Genomic DNA, 8592 nt, shown 5'->3' with positions numbered 1-8592 from the left:
CATTTCAGCTTTTCATATTTAGTTCATTTGTAAAAACTCTAACATATTTCAAATTTGACATTATGGGGTATTATGTGTAGGCCAGTGACACAATCTTAATGAAATTTAGGCTTTAACAATAAAAGTGGAAAAAGTAAAGGGGTGTGAATACTTTCTGAAGGCACTGCATGTGAGAAATTTGATAACTGGTATATATTCATAAAATACTTTTAGAATATTGCAAATATATTTTCATATTAAAATATTGCTTTTTGATAATTAGTTCATTTTGTGTGTGTATATCGATTAAAAGCATTTTCTGATCTTCATTCATTAGTGACAATTATTTTGCATAAAAGGCCATGCTCACCTCAGTTGGTGAGAAATTTTGCAAATGGGCAGAGCAGGGAAGACTAATCACGTGTGATGGGTATTCGCTGTAGGCTGCAATGAACACAACCATGTAAAGAACCTATAATTAAGTTAAATGCATGCAAAGGTAAACATGTTATCTCCTACGAATGATGCAGTGCCCTCCTTGGGCCAATCAGTGTAATTTTGTAAATGACTGATCTCTAAGGCAAGTCAGTCACCCAAGTTTTGTCAAAATCGTGCCAGTGGTGTCTGATATCACGTTGGTTTGCTAGACTCGTATCCCTGGGGATGTGTACCAAATTTCAGCATTGTTGAGTCGAACAGATCAAGAGATTAACATGTACCAACAGCATATCATCCTGCATCCCACTGCTGGCTTGCTTCAGAAGCTAAGCAGGGTTTGTCCTGCTCGGTTCCTGGATAGGAGACCAGATGCTGCTAGAAGTGGTGTTGGAGGGCCAGTAGGAGGCACCCTTTCCTCTGGTCTAAAAAAGTATCCCATTGTCCCAGGGCAGTGATTGGGGACATTGCCCTGTGTAGGATTCTGTCTTTTGGATGGGACGTTAAACAGGTGTCCTGACTCTCTGTGGTCACTAAAGATCCCATGGCACTTATTGTAAGAGTAGGGGTGTTAGCCCCGGTGTCCTGCCTAAATTCCCAATCTGACCGTCACGGTCACCTAATCATCACCAGTTTACCATTGGCTCATTCATCTCCCCTTTAACTATTCCCCAGGTCGTTGCTGTCAATGAGAATGTGTTCAGTCAACTTACCTGGTAGAATAAGAGTTAAATAATTCATTTAAAAAGTAGCGCCACCATGTGGTCGATATGAATGTTCTTACATCAATATGAATATCCTTGACTGATTTATATGCATTTTTGCCAGATCATGACCACGTGACTGTTTATTGGTCACGTTGTTTTAGGTAAATATTACGTTGAGACCTTTGTCCATAGATGCCACATATAAAGTTGTATTCAGATCGGGCATAGAGCTCTCCAGCTTGTAGTCCTAAAACTCTGAAATTAGTTTTGCATGTCTGAAGGAAGCAGAGGTAGCCTATGAGGAAAATTAATGGGGAAAGAATAGGGTTTTGGGTTAAATGGCGAAAATAAGGTATGGAGTCAAGGAGATCTTATGTTTTGTTCTATGGGATATCAGTCAGTTAACATGACCTTTCTGAATTATGATGCCTTTTTATTTATTTTTTCACCTTTATTTAACCAGGTAGGCCAGTTGAGAACAAGTTCTCATTTACAACTGCAACCTGGCCAAGATAAAGCAAAGAATTTTGACAAAAACAACAGTTACACTTAAACAAACATACAGTCAATAACACAATAGAAAAATCTATGTACAGTGTGTGCAAATGTAGTAGAGTAGGGAGGTAAGGAAATAGGCCATAGATGTGAAATAATTACAATTTAGCATTAACACTGGAGTGATAGATGTGCAAGTAGAGATACTGGGGTGCAAAAGAGCAAGAGGATAAATAACAATATGGGGATGAGGTAGTTGGGTGTGCTATTTACAGATTGGCTGTGTACAGGTACAGTGATCAGTAAGCTGCTCTGACAGCTGATGCTTAAAGTTAGAGAGGGAGGTATAAGACTCCAGCTTCAGTGATTTTTGCAATTTGTTCCAGTCATTGGCAGCAGAGAACTGGAAGGAAAGGCGGCCAAAGTAAGTGTTGGCTTTAGGAATGACCAGTGAAATATACCTGCTGGAGCGTGTGTTGCTATGGTGACCAGTGAGCTGAGATAAGGCGGAGCTTTACCTATTAAAGACTTATAGATGAACTGGAGCCAGTGCGTTTGGCAACGAATATGTAGTGAGGGCCAGCCAACGAGAGCATACAGGTCGCAGTGGTAGGTAGTATATGGGGTTTTGGTGACAAAACGGATGGCACTGTGATAGACTACATCCAGTTTGCTGAGTAGAGTGTTGGAGGCTATTTTGTAAATAACATCGCCAAAGTCAAGGATCGGTAGGATAGTCAGTTTACGAGGGTATGTTTGGCAGCATGAGTGAAGGAGGTTTTGTTTTGAAATAGGAAGCCGATTCTAGATTTAATTTTGGATTGGAGATGCTTAATGTGAGTCTGGAAGGAGAGTTTATAGACACCTAGGTATTTGTAGTTGTCCACATATTCTAAGTCAGAACCGTCCAGAGTGTGATGCTAGTCGGGCGGGCGGGCGGGTGCGGGCAAAAATCAGTTGAAGAGCATGCATTTAGTTTTACTAGCATTTAAAAGCAGTTGGAGGCCACGGAATTAGTGTTGTATGGCAGTGAAGCTCGTTTGGAGGTTTGTTAACACAGTGTCCAAAGAAGGGCCAGATGTATAAAGAATGGTGTCGTCTGCATAGAGGTGGATCAGAGAATCACCAGCAGCAAGAGCGACATCATTGATATATACAGAGAAAAGAGTCGGCCCGACAATTGAACCCTGTGGCACCCCCATAGACTGCCAGAGGTCCGGACGACAGGCCCTCCGATTTGATACACTGAACTCTATCTGAGAAGTATTTGGTGAACCAGGCGAGGCAGCTGTTTGAGAAACCAAGGCTATTGAGTCTGCCGAAAAGAATGTGGTGATTTACAGAGTCGAAAGCCTTGGCCAAGTCGATGAAGACGGCTGCACAGTACTGTCTTTTATCGATGGCGGTTATGATATCGTTTAGGACCTTGAGCGTAGCTGAGGTGGACCCGTGACCAGCTCGGAAACCAAATTGCATAGCAGAAAAGGCACGGTGGGATTCGAAATGGTCGGTGATCTGTTTGTTAACTTGGCTTTCGAAGATTTTAGAAGGGCAGGATGGATATAGGTCTATAACGGTTTGGGTCTAGAGTGTCTCCCCCTTTGAAGAAGGGGATGACCGCGGCAGCAACCCAATCCTTGGGGATCTCAGACGATACGAAAGAGAGGTTGAACAGGCTAGTCGGTTGCAACAATTTTGGCGGATAATTTTAAAAAGAGAGGGTCCAGATTGTCTAGCCCAGCTGATTTGTAGGGATCCAGATTTTGCAGCTCTTTCAGAACATCAGCTGTCTGGATTTGGGTGAAGGAGAAGCGGATGGAGGCTTGGGCAAGTTGCTGCAGGGGGTGCTGAGCTGCTGGCCGGGGTAGGGGTAGCCAGGTGGAAAGCATGGCCAGCCGTAGAAAAATGCTTATTGAAATTCTGGATTATCGTAGATTTATCGGTGGTGACAGTGTTTCCTAGCCTCAGTGCAGTGGGCAGCTGGGAGGAGATGCTCTTATTCTCCATTGACTTTACAGTGTCCCAAAATTTTTGGAATTAGTGCTACAGGATGCAAATTTCTGTTTGAAAAAGCTAGCCTTAGGGGCCTCCCGGGTGGCGCAGTGGTCTAAGGCACTGCATCGCAGTGCTAGCTGTGCCACCAGAGACTCTGGGTTCGAGCCCAGGCTCTGCCGCAGCCGGCCGCGACCGGGAAGCACATGGGGCGACGCATAATTGGCCCAGCGTCGTCCGGGTTAGGGAGGGTTTGGCCGGCAGGGATATCCTTGTCTCATCACGCACTAGCGACTCCTGTGGCGGGCTGGGCGCACTGCACGCTGACCAGGTCGCTAGGTGTACGGTGTTTCCTCCGACACATTGGTGCAGCTGGCTTCCGGGTTGTATGTGCGTTGTGTCAAGAAGCAGTGCGACTTGGTTGGGTTGTGTTTCGGAGGACGCATGACTCTCGACCATCGCCTCTCCCGAGTCCGTACGGGAGTTGCAGCGATCAGACAAGACAGTAACTACTACTACCAATTGGGGAGAAAAAGGGGTAAAAAAAGAGAAGAAAAGCTAGCCTTAAGTTTCCTAACTGACTGAGTATATTGGTTCCTGACTTCCCTGAAAAGTTGCATATCCCGGGGGCAATTCGATGCTAATGCAGAACGCCACAGGATGTTTTTGTGCTGGTTAAGCAAGGTATATCTGTTATAGTTCTACATTTTTTGAAAGGGGCATGCTTATTTAAGATGGTGAGGAAAGCACTTTTAAAGAGCAACCTCTACTGATGAGGTCAATATCCTCCCAGGATACCCGGGCCAGGTCGATTAGAAAGGCCTGCTCTCTGAAGTGTTTTAGGGAGCGTTTGACAGTGATGAGGGGTGGTCCGCGGATCCCGTTTGGCCGCAGACCCATCACGCACGCAGGCAATAATGCAGTGATCGCTGAGATCCTGGTTGAAGACAGCAGAGGTGTATTTAGAGGGCAAGTTGGTCAGGAGGATATCTAAGAGGGTGCCCATGGTTACGGATTTAGGGTTGTACCTGGTAGGTTCCTTTAATAATTTGTGTGAGATTGAGGGCATCTAGTTTAGATTGTAGGATGGCTGGGGTGTTAAGCATATCCCAGTTTAGGTCACCTAACAGTATGAACTCTGAAGATAGATGGGGTCAATCAATTCACATATGGTGTCCAGGGCACAGCTGGGGGTCTATAACAAGCGGCAACGGTGAGAGACTTGATTCTGGAAAGGTGGATTTTTAAAAGTAGAAGCTTGAATTGTTTGGGCACAGACCTGGATAGTCTGACCGAACTCTGCAGGCTATCTCTGCAGAAGATTGCAACTTCGCCCCCTTTGGCAGTTATATCTTGTCGGACAATGTTATAGTTAGGGATGGAAATGTCAGGATTTTTGGTGGCCTTCCTAAGCCAGGATTCAGACACGGCTTGGACATCAGGGTTGGCGGAGTGTGCTAAAGAAGTGAATGAAACAAGGAGGAGGCTTCTAATGTTAACATGCATGAAACCAAGGCTTTTACGGTTACAGAAGTCAACAAATGAGAGTGCCTGTGAAATGGGAGTGGTGCTGGGGGCTGCAGGGCCTGGGTTAACCTCTACATCACCAGAGGAGGAGTAGGATATGGGTATGGCTAAAGGCTATAAGAACTGGTCGTCTAGTGCGTTCGGAACAGAGTAAAAGGAGCAGATTTCTGGGCGCGGAAGAATAGATTCAAGGTATAATGTACAGACAAGCGTATGGTAGGATGTGAGTACAGTGGAGGTAAACTTAGGCATTGAGTGACGATGAGAGAGGTTTCGTCTCTCGAGGCACCAGTTAAGCTAGATGAGGTCACGTGTGGGGGGTGGAACAAAAGGGCTATCTAAGGCATATTGGGCAGGGCTACGGGCTCTACAGTGAAATAAGACAATACCTAAACCAAAACAGCAATAGACAAGGCATATTGACATTAGGGAGAGGCATGTGTAGCCGAGTGATCATAGGGTCCAATGAGTAGCACTAGATGAGTCAGGGAGCCAATACCGTAGTCGCTGCTACGCTAGGCGAGCTGGAGACACGGCGATTTAGACAGCTAGCGTGCCGGGGCTAACAGATGGGCATCTGGCGACGTCGCAACGAAAGAGCCTGTTGAAACCACCTCGGACGGTTACGTCGGCAGACCAGTCGTGATAGATTGGCGGGGCTCCGTGTTAGCAGTCAAGGGTCCAGGCCAATTGGCAAAAGAGGTATTGTAGCCAAAAGAGGTATGTGCTTTGTGATTATTATTTTTTTTTTACATAAATGCTTCAAAATTCACAAAAAGCCTCATTAGCTAGCTTTTAAAGTGGTGCATCAGCTAATACGCTTGAGGAGGACGGTCACATGGTTCTGAGTTCGCACCAGCTATGGTTCGAATCGGGAAGACATGGTACTCGCTAAGCAAGCAACGTGATGTCCTTTATTGTGGTGCCGTGACCCAGATCTACAGTTGTGTTCAGCTCAACGCTGGGGTTGATGTTGAGTAAATTTGAGGGGTGAATATAGCACATCGGTTGTATGGCACTTACTCCTCAGCCTGAGGTGTCCCACTTGCTTCGCCTCATTAGCTAAATGCTTGAGGAGGGCGGTATTGTGTGTTTGTGCGGCAGAGGTCCCGAGTTCGCGCCAGGTATGGGACGAATTGGGAGAAATTTGTCACGTGCACCGAATACAACAGGTGTAGACCTTATAGTGAAATGCTTACTTACAGGCTCTAACCAACAAGTGATACTTGCTAATGTAGCGTGGTTCATTCTGCGTTGTGTGTTTTTAATTAGGACGCTGCCACAACTGATGGTCTGCTCGTTGAAATCTTTTTATTTGCCCTGCACACGAAGAGACAACACACACGTTACCCTTGGTGCAGTCACAGCTCTCCGGCACCTTGCTAGCCGAGGGTCAGGCAAAAGAGCGCCAAAAGGAATTAACAGGTGCTGCGTGCACACACTCGCTGCACAACAGCATATACAAGTAAAACTATACAGAACATAATTCTGACAAAATAAAAGACATACCTGCACACGAAGAGACAATACACACGTTACCCTTGGTGCAGTCACAGCTCTCCGGCACCTGCGCGAGCACATGGACACTCACTCAACCACTGTCACAAGTACTCAGAAGTTACAACAGATACCCCAGTCAGTGAGCTCTGTGAAACTTGTTAACATAAATTCCTACACTGTCCACACTATAACAAACGTATGGTTGCAAAACAGTACATTGTATAACCTTATGACGGTTTTATATTAAACAGTTTCGGAGCCAAGGACAACATACCTTGCTAGCCGAGGGTCAGGCAAAAGAGAACGATAAAGTGGTATGGGAATACAGATAACCCGCGATGGGCCAAACCAAAATATACAAAACTTTTACAATCACTTGTATGTACAATATTGGTATGAAAAAGTGTTTGTACACCAAATAAAAACATTAGCTATGCAGCTGTAATTAAATAAAAAAATACACTGAATTATTATTATTATTATCAGATTATTAACATCCCCTCTTGACCTGGCCTCTTTGAATTGGTCCTTGTGTGCAATTTGGTGCGTAATCTAGGGGAACAACATCACACTGCTACACTAAGCAAGCAGGTGACGTCCTTTACACCTACAAAAAGACAACATTACTATTGATCTCTATATAGAGCTTGCCAGATTGTAGTCCGAGAACCTGGAAATAAATTACCTCGATTTGGTTCTTTCAGCCATCTCTATGGGGAAAGAATAAGGTTTTGGAATAAACACTGAAAATAAGGTCTGAGGTTAACCCAGGCTTAGGTGATTTTATACGTTTAGTTCTATGAGATAATAGCAGCCAGTTAACATGACCTTTCTCTCTTGTCATGATGTGTGTTTTGTCCTATATTTGTATTTCATGTATTTTTATTTTTAATCCCAGCCCCTGTCCCTGCAGGAGGCCTTTTGCCTTTTGGTAGGCCGTCATTGTCAATAAGAATTTGTTCATAACTGACTTGCCTAGTTAAATAAAGGTTAAATAAAAAATGTAAATAAAATAATAAATGAATTCACAAAAAGTGACAGCTGATGAAGATTATTTTAAACCATGTGATTACCACAGACCTTATTTTCGGCGTTTATCCTAAAACCTTACAAAAACACCATTAATTTTCCTCATAGGCTTTGTCCAACGAACGAACCATGGCGGAGTTAGTGCCTCCAAAAATACGCTATTACTATTTCTCTCTATTCAGTGACAGAAGAGGAGCGTCACAGATCGAACAATGAATCAGATATTTCACCAGATGTATAAATGTGAAGGTTGGCGTTTCCACTCACTACCAAATATGGTGATAAGAGGAAGCCCAGTGTCCGGCAATTGGGAGAAGATGGAGCGAGATGGATTTTGGCCGAAATTCTGCAAATTTTCTCATCGATTAAACATTTTGTCAGAACAAAGTTTTCTGTTTCCCAAACTAGAATCTGTAACAAACATAGTGGACTTCACCATTTGCCAAAGTTATTTTTAAATTGCGTTATTTAGGAGCTCTGCCCACCTCCTTGCTTGTTCTGCCCACTATGATTCATTTGCTACGTTGGAAACGACAGGCTCTGGTCTATCTTGGGTTAGTTATACATATCTTTAGTTTCGTTTTAACTGTTTCATGAATTCAAAATGGCAAAAAATCCATCATGGCGGACCTTGTCGGTCCCTGAGCCAAATGTATTCCTTGTGAGGACTGAGGAGGGGGACTTATGTAGGCTACCGAATTTCATGACTTCAGGTGGGTAAGGGGCGTGACCTTTCAACGTTTGCATTTTCAATATCGTGTTATAGCGCCACCATCTGGTCAATCACTGTTCTTTTGTAAATGACCGCAAGACGCTTCATTCACCCAAGTTTCGTCAAAATCCGGCCAGTGCAGTCTGATATCGCGTGTGACGTACGGACGGACGTAGACAGATCCACAGTCCCCTCCCCAATGACGGACATTATTAT

Source organism: Salvelinus namaycush, chromosome 12, assembly GCF_016432855.1.
Source record: "Salvelinus namaycush isolate Seneca chromosome 12, SaNama_1.0, whole genome shotgun sequence".
Taxonomy (NCBI): Eukaryota; Metazoa; Chordata; class Actinopteri; order Salmoniformes; family Salmonidae; genus Salvelinus; species Salvelinus namaycush.
This window is presented reverse-complemented; position numbering follows the sequence as displayed.